The sequence below is a fragment of the Furipterus horrens genome, unplaced genomic scaffold (genome assembly GCF_987537825.1).
Source record: "Furipterus horrens unplaced genomic scaffold, mFurHor1.1.pri manual_scaffold_3, whole genome shotgun sequence".
NCBI classification, from domain to species: Eukaryota; Metazoa; Chordata; class Mammalia; order Chiroptera; family Furipteridae; genus Furipterus; species Furipterus horrens.
The window spans coordinates 58,994,066-59,003,351 of NW_028327173.1; positions in this window are offsets into that span (position 1 = coordinate 58,994,066).

The window sequence follows — 9,286 nt, forward strand, 5'->3', positions numbered from 1 at the left end:
GACTTTCAGGCTTGGACTTGAAATATAACACCAGCTTTCACAGAGTAGATCATGAAACTTCTCAGACTCTATACTTACCTATAATTACTTAATTAATTAATCAATACTCTTGGTCCTGTTTCTCTCAAAAATTTTAATAAAGTTATGATCTTCAAATCTTTGTCTGTCTTCACAACATCTACTCCAGTTTGTGTGGTCAAGTCTCTGTCTCCCTGTTACAAAGATACACTTGAAGACATTTAGGATCTTCCCTTCTCATCCAAGAAAATTCCCATTTTAATATCCTTGACTTAATCATATCTGCAAAGATCCCTTTTTATTAACAGGCTGTAAGGAAGAAGGACCTGATATCTTTGGGCGAGCATTGTCCAACTTACCAAAGTACTATATCATCTGTCTGTTATCATCATCATCTATCATCTATCTATCTATCTATCTATCTACATTACATTACACATAAATTCTCAAAGATCTTGGAATAAAATAAGGGCCTTTGCATATCTTCACATGTACTAGGAAGATTAATGAATGCATCATTTGATGAAGCAGTTGTTGAGTCAGTCTCAATTTTTCATCCATTGAAATTTCATAAGTTTCTTGTTGACATTACAACAATTTTTTGTTGTTGTTTCTTTTCCTTATGAAAAAAATGTGCCAAGTAGAAAAAAATAAGAGAAATTATTCAAAGGCCCTTGGGATCAAAGTTCTATAATTATATGTCATGAAGAAAAATATTTTGACTATATGTTTTCATAGTGGGAGTTGATCTGAAGCCAGAAACATGCAGAGTAATTTGCAACTTAAACATATACACACAAACACATATATGAGACTAATAATCAAGAACCCTCAAGTAGTTGCACTAAAAAAGATTGTGAGTTAATATAAGTAATAAAAGTGAATGCATTTGCTAAATAAATTTTAACTTGTTATATAATTTTTTGAGTCAAAATATGTATATAAAACAAATAATAATTTAAGAACTCTAGATATTACATTACATTCTGATATCAATCTCTTAGAATCATTTAGTATACATGCATTTATAACATTAAACAAAATAAAAAATTTTAAAGTATTTGTTGTTAGCTATTTAACTCCAGTAATTTTATGCTTTTTTTTTTTTTTTCCATGGAAGAATCCTGTTTGGGAATTTTTTAGATCTTGTGAGGTTGAATTAAAATCATAATACCTATTTTGCTAAGTCAACATTTCATCTCACAAATAGGAAGAACTATAAAATCACATACAACAAGGCAACATCTATGAAAAATCATCTTAAAGAGGCATTATAATTATACAAGGAACATGAACAAAAGAGAAGAATGTAAGAGAAAATTGAGGCACTCAACACATGTATTGTTCTCACAAATCAAATTTCAAAACAGAATTTACAAGAGTGCTCTAAAAAAAAATCCTGTTTAGTTTTGAGTTTATGGAGGCTAAAAGTTTAAACAAAAGCTGTTCACATGATTTTTATAATCTGCCATTTATATTTGCTGAAGACAAAATATTTTTTGAGACTTGTTCAGGCTATGAATCCAAAGTATAAAATTTTTCTTAAAGCACATTACTGGAATAATATTTTTTTCTGAATTAAACTATTTAGCTTTACACAAAAAGGTGAATAATATTCTCACATGTGCCATCTGAAAATGAGAGTATATTTAGTATTGCTATTAGCAGTCTGGTAACCATGGAAGAAATTAGCCATTGACAGTGCTGTGAAATAATTCTTCTACACCATATTTCCAAACTGCTGAATTTGGCTGATATAATTTTTAAGCAAAATAGTATTACTAATTAATTAATTAATTTCAAGCATAATTTACTATTTAATCTTGAATCATAGATGTTCATTAAACAAGAGAACTATTAGGTTTAAATCTCAGCTTTAGCCCATTACTGACTTGAACACTCAACCTTTCAGCATTCAGCCAAAATATATATTCAAGACACCTACTTTTTACTCATATTGTGTATGTGAGTTTGTGTGTGTGTGCGCATGTGTGTGTTGGAAAAAACTGCTAAAATCTTCAAAATATCCTCTGACAATTTCATTCTATCTGCATACAAACATGTTTTAATATCACTAGGAGTGAGAAGGTGGACTGATATAAGATCTTGTTTTTATATCCAGATAGCCACACCTTTTTCAGTTTATCTCAAAAAAATTAACAATCTCCCACTTGTCTATAATTTATTAATCTTCCCACCTTCAATTCTCTTCTTTGCTACTTTCATTAGTTTTTTCCCTACCAAAATGACTCTTGTCAAATCACTGAAAACTTCATCTTGCCAAACACAAAGGTTAATTTTCAGTCTTACATTCCTTGAATTGTCAGTACCATATGACACAGTGAAGGGTTCCAATCTTCCTGAATCATTGTGTCCAAACTTTCTTGCAGTCTCTGCTCTTGCTTAGCTTCTCTTAAATTCCTTGGATGTTTTTACAATTTTTTGTTAGCTCCCTTTTATTTTGCGGTAATATGTTTAAAAGTTTGTGTACTAGAGCTCTGTTCTCAAAACTACCCTTAATTATTACACTTTTTCTACTTGGTTTCAGCCAGTCCCATTAAGTTGAATACTAGCTAGACATTGTTGACCTGTAGAATAATATCTCCTACCCTGATCTCTCCTTCTCTCCAACACCAGCAAACTCAAAGATCTGTCTGCTTAATATCACTGGCTGTCTAACAAACTACTCACTATCAGCATTTTTCCAAATAAAATTTTAATTCACTCCCCTGATTGGTCTCTAAATCTCCCATTTCAGTATGAGGGGGAACACCACCAAAAAAACAGAATTATCTTCTGAAGGGCAGGCCCCTAGTAGTAAGGCTTCCCTCACTAGGTGAGTGTTCTAGAAACCCATCTGTATCAATGAACCAGGCAGTGTTATTGGGAGAGGCTGGGTTCAACTTCGGTAAATTTTTTTGAAGACTCTCAATGCATTTGCTCATTTCATGATGAGTGATTTATGAGCTAACCTGCCCACACTGTGATGAGTGTTCAGCAGTTTTGGACCATAAATGTATGACCCCCATGACCTACACTTCCTATTCACCAGATCTCACCCCAAATAACTTATTTTTGTTTACCTGGATGAAAAAAACATCCTCAAAGGGAAACATTTTGCTGATGTAGGATGTGGAAGAGGTGGAAGAAAAAAAGTCAGAAGCACTAAAAAGCATCAAGATCGTCAAGTTCAAAAACTGTTTTGAGCAGTGGAAAAACATCCCGATAGGTGTACTGGATCAAATGGAGAGTACTTTGAAAGTGACTGTGGTTTAAACGTGTAAGAATAAATAGACAATTTTTATAATAATTTCCATTTTGGGGGGACCCCTTGTACATGTCATCACCATCAACACAGGTGCTCAATTTGGGAGTGTTTTGAATCTTTCCTTCTACCATAATGTATCAAATATTTCTGTCACCTCTAACTTCAAAGAATATTTTGAATATATCCACTTTTTCCATCTCTACTTTTCAATTAAAGCTACCACCATCTTTTACTTTGACCTCTAAAATAATCTATTATTATTATTATTTGCTTTCATACCATACTTTACATAGCAACACAAGTGATCAATTTACAAAGTAAATCAAAGTTCTTTTCCAGAAAGAGCTGCTCAACAAAAACTTATTTGTGAGAGTCTTATTTTGGAAGTAAAACAATATGTGGAATGGGAGTGGAGAAGTGAAAAAAAGAGGAAAAAAAGACAACCAATAAAGGCTATGTTATCCAGACAGCTACCTCTGCGGGTTTTTTTAAAAGCTTAATATCCCAAAGAAACTTTGAAAAATGGCTCCTTGGAGTTATCCTACTAGAAGAGTAAGGGAGCCTGGTTACCTACATACAGCAGTCATTGCCCGAGGGCTACCTCAGCAGGGTGAATTTCCAGCCCTGTGGCCTACTGGTATGAGAGTTGTACAGTCTTGCAAAGCTTCTGAGAAAGCCCCAGGCTAAAAGGTGTAGATAATGTCAGGTGGAAGTCATCCAAAGAATACTTAAGTGGTCTGGTCCAGTGAATATGGGCAGGGCACAAGGCAAATTTTTCCTTTTTAAAACTCTGCAAAGACTTCTTATTTCACTTAAGTGGGAAAAAAATTAAAAAACCACAGCTCCTCACCATCGTTTAATGGCCAGCTTCCGAGTTCATTTTCAATCTAAGATCCTCCACTGCAGAACTTTACCTGAAATACTCCTCATCATTTGGAACTGGATTCCAGTACTACTTTATCGGTGAAGCATGTCTTCCCCACCCTAATGAACTAAAATAGTCACCAATTCCACACTGGCACATGCCCCTTTTTCATTTGCCTACTTATTTTTTCTTAGTTTGCCTAACTCAATTATATTTATTTTATTTAAAATTTATTCTCTCACTCATGAAAATACAGGCTTCGTGAGAAAAATGGCTGGTTCAGCACTATATCCGTAGCGTTTTGAACAATGCCTGGCACATACCAGGTGCTCAAAAAATTATGAAATAGCTGTTTTGATTACTTAACTCAAGGCATGACAATTCATTTTTCATTGTTATATTGTTTCCCTGGACATGGTATGTATTTGGAATTTTGGAACACAATGTCTGGGTTCAAATGACAGTTCCAATATTTATGAACTGTAAATCTTGGACAAGTTACTTGACCTGCCATTTGTAATACTTACTTCACTCTGTTGTATTAACTCATATAGAATATATCTTATTGGAATTATTAGAATAGTGCCTGACAGTAAGTACCATAGACCTATTAATTATTAGCTATTACTTCTAAATAAACATTGAGTCATACGCATGTATACCTTTTTGATTAAAATTTGAATTTAAACCTTGTTTTGTTTTGTAGTGGAAAGAGTACATTATCAGCTTTGGAACCAACATCAGAGTTAATCTTTTAGAAACCTTATGATTTACTTATTTCCGTTCTTGGAACCTCCTTCATTTATAGTGGAGATAATAATGACTATTATTTAGAGTTTTCATTAAGATTAAATAAGGTACATATACAATGCTTGGCACATATAAGTTATGTCCTACAATGTTAATATCCTTTGCCTCTCTCCTCCTGCCATTAATTATCTGTGTGTCCTTAGAAAAGTCACTTACTTAAGGATCACGTGAAATAACCGGTGTTTGCCAACTATATCACAGGAGAGGATTTATTTAAAATTTTAATATATCTTTATAATAGAAAAAAATAAGGGGCATGGGGGCCTAACAAGTGTAGGAAATATTTTTTGTTCCCTGTGTTTGAAAAGTTCTGATTACATTTAGTCTTTCAGTAAAGAAAACTGATTAATGTACTTTCAGATAACTTTACTGAACACTGTTTCACAAATGAACAACTTTTTGTTATAGAAGACCTGTTAAACCCTTCAAAGACTCTGGAACTTTCTGCAAAGTAACATCTAAAACTCTCCTGCTTTTAATTTCTGAAATTCTATGGGTTTCTCTTTCTTGTTAGTGCTACAATTTTTATGTCACTTTCAATTGCTTCATCCCAACACTTGTCTAGATTCGGGACGTGATTCATTTCTGCTATGTTTTTTCCCAACTGCTGCCCAAGGCCTTCCTTCCTTATTGCTTTGTACCCTTGTACTACCTTCTACACTGTATTCTGCTGATATTATCTGTACCTCTGGTTTCAAAAAACATAATATCATTTTAGATGTTATACAAAATATGCACGGAATATGGGTAATACCTGACATCCAAACAACAGAGGTGGGGAGGCCACTATTTCTTACTTATTCCAGAGTGGCATAAAAAAACTATAAAGAAAATAAAAGATCTGAATTTCAGAAATAAAAATGTCAAATGGGCTAGAAATTTTTGTTAGTTTTTCTCATAAGTTATTTTCTCCTTGTTACCAGTATTCTAAGGGCATGCAAATCCTCCTACAATATGCTATATTAAGACCTACTCAATCTGGTAATCAAAGTATGCCAAATTTTGCAGTTGTCCATTTTATATTAAAATATCATAATTAAATATTTAATGCAATAGAAAATGTTTCCAATGAGTGCATTTCTGAAATTTAGAGAGGAAATTTTTATACAGGAATATATATACATATAATGTAGTAAGAAAATAAACAAAATAAAATTTTAAGTAAAAAAATAAATTTTTAGTTATATCTATGTCTAACCTTTCAAAATCTGAGCAAGTTTGAGCTGCTTTTTAAATATCTTCATGGCTTTAGTCCTTTGTATTTTTCGTTATCCTTGGTTAAGAGTTTTCTTAGCAGTTGAGGAGAGGGCAGATGCATTGAAATAACAAATGGTCAGTTGCTCCTGGTAACTCTAGTTTTTTGTGACCTGTATTGAGGGACAACATGGCACGTCTTATTTCCAATGGCCAATCTCATGTTAATTTTTTTTTTTTTTATGCAACCAACCCCTTCTGATCTTTTTGACTCTTTCTCCATCAATCATTACTTCTTTTTCTTCTATTTATAATCTCTTTTTTTCACCGAAATCTACTTTTAAACTGTATCCTTTATTATTTTGAATCCCCATTTTGTACTGCATTGCTTTCTCTAAATATAGAAAGACTCTAGTAATAAGACACATTTATAGACATTTTGTAAGAAATTTGTTTGTACTTTTGTTTTTTTATTTAATTCTTACAAGTAGATATAATCATTGACCACATTTTACCACAGAGTTTCCGGGGTTCAGGCAGGATGTGAGTGTGCACAAACAGGGTTCGCTTCACGGATACGCACCTCAGCAGAAGGGTCCTGTGCTTAGTTTAATGCTTTGTTGGCACTGCCTTGAAATTCTTAATAATTTTATCTTCGAACTTGTGTTTTGTATGAAGTCTAATGAAACAAAAGAACATGCATTTGAGCAGAGGAGATGCACACACTAGGCATGTCCCCTCTGTCTTTGTTGCCCCATTTGCACATAGTGGCTCCAATGTCCCACCAGGATTTCAGCATTCTGATGAATCCAGGATGCATACAAGTTCAGCAAGACTCAAAACGAGTGCTAATTCAGTGTATTACATTTATGATTGGATAAATGGGGAATACAAAAGCCCTAAAAGGTTACTTTCCTTTTGAACAACAGTCCAATGGTATTCTAAGAACTATGCATGACCAATGAACTCTACCATATTTTTTTCACTTATGTTACTGTTCTGCATTAGTCAAACATGTACACTGACATTGATAACAGAAAAGAGATGAGAAAGATAGAATATAGTTCATTTTCCTTTTAGTCCTTCTTTAGTTAATAGTAAGCCATTGGTAGAGGATTTTGACAGAATATGTATTATGCACCTATCAAACGATAAAATAAGAACCATTGAGGTCATTTTGTATAACATTTCAATTATTTTTCTAACAGTAAAATACACATGCATGTACAAGCAACAAAATATAAATTGTGTAATAATTTTGATGATTCAGAATATAAGTGAAGTACATTCGTATTTTCATTTTAAATTGACAATGTGCATATTATTACAAATAACAGAGTAAATAAAACAGTTTAATTATTTTCTGGTTTCATTTTTACCTTTTTATATTATTAGAGATAGATATAGTCAAATTATTATATTTATAAGTTCTTGAAATAATATATCTTTGATTATATCAAGGACTTAAGAAAAAATAACATGTAATAGTTCAAATTTATTTTATTGCTTTGAATTTTTTAATTTGGAATATGGTTATAAATTCAAACTTTTAAACAAGATATATTTTAAATGCCTAACATATTTATATACAAATATACAAAAGAGATGTATATATGTACATATACATATATTTATATACATAAATAAATAATGTATAAATGATACAATATCATGCTATATACTTGTTTTCTTCACCTTATTTTCTTAACTTAATAATAATTTCATAACAGTATATAAAGTTATTTTTCATTATTTTTTTAGCTTCACAGTACACCATTCTGTCAATGGTATTATTCAGCCAGATGGATGTTTGAAATATTTTCAAAATCTGTTACACAAATAATCTGTAACAAACAGATTGTGATCCATTTTTTAATAGTTTTACCAGTTTATCTTCAAAATAGACTCTCAGAAATGAGATTGTCCAGTTAAAGTAGAAATACATGTATTTTTGCTATACATTGTCAAGTTTCTGCCCATAGAGGTTATGCCATTTTGCATTCCCACCAGCAATGTATGACATTGACTATTCCTCCATAAACTTTCTAGTAGAATATGTCATCAAACTACTAATTAATATTTTTAAACAAGAACACAGGACAAAAGACATAAACAGAAAATTTACAGAACAGGAAAACTAAATGGAGAAATAAATATTTTAAGAGCTGATCAATAATAAACAGAAATATGAGTTACAAATGAGTACTTTTATACATTTATCACAGTAGTAAAAATTTAAAATTTTTATCATAACAATTGTGGTAAAGTTATAGAGCTACAGAATTTTGCTTCTGGCCCTGGCTGCTGTGGCTCAGTGGATTGAGCGTCGGCCTGCGAGCCAAGTGTCGCTGGTTCGATTCCCAGTCAAGGTACATGAGTAGGTTGCACGTCTGGTCCCCAGTTGGGGGCGTGAGTGAGAGGCAACCACACATTGATGTTTCTCTCCCTCTTTCTCCTTTCCCCTCTCTCTAAAAATAAAATAAATAAACGTACAAATAAATTATTAAAAAAAAAAAAGAATCTTGCTTCTATGTGTAGACAGGTTCTGTTCACTTGATATGGGCTTTGTATAGACGAATGGAGATGCCTCTAGCTTTGAACTCAGCAATTCCATTTCCAGGCATATATTCTAGAGAAACTTTCTTATATGTATAGAAGACATGTATAAGATTTAATTTACCTTTGTTTATAATAGCAAGAATTTGTTCATAGTTATAAAGTTTACTGGAGAATAATTAATTGTAATGATTAAATATCACACAACAATATAATAAATGAGCTAATATTTTAAGGACAAATGGATAAATCATAAACCTAATGTGCAAAAATAAAGCAAGTTATAATTAAATGTTTATAATTTACATTTATGATAACAGGGAAATGACAATAAACATATTCCATATATAAAATAATCAAGTTACATATGGTATAAGTATATATGTATTAAGAATATATAGAGTATATAAATATATTTCTGCAATTGTATAAATATAGGAATTATATAAAATACAAAATCTTATATTAAATGCTAAAAGTAGAAAAGTACATATGATCAATATATAAAATCATAGAATGATAAAGAGTAAATTTAGGACAGACAATGTTAGGGAGGGAACATGATACTGTCTTTA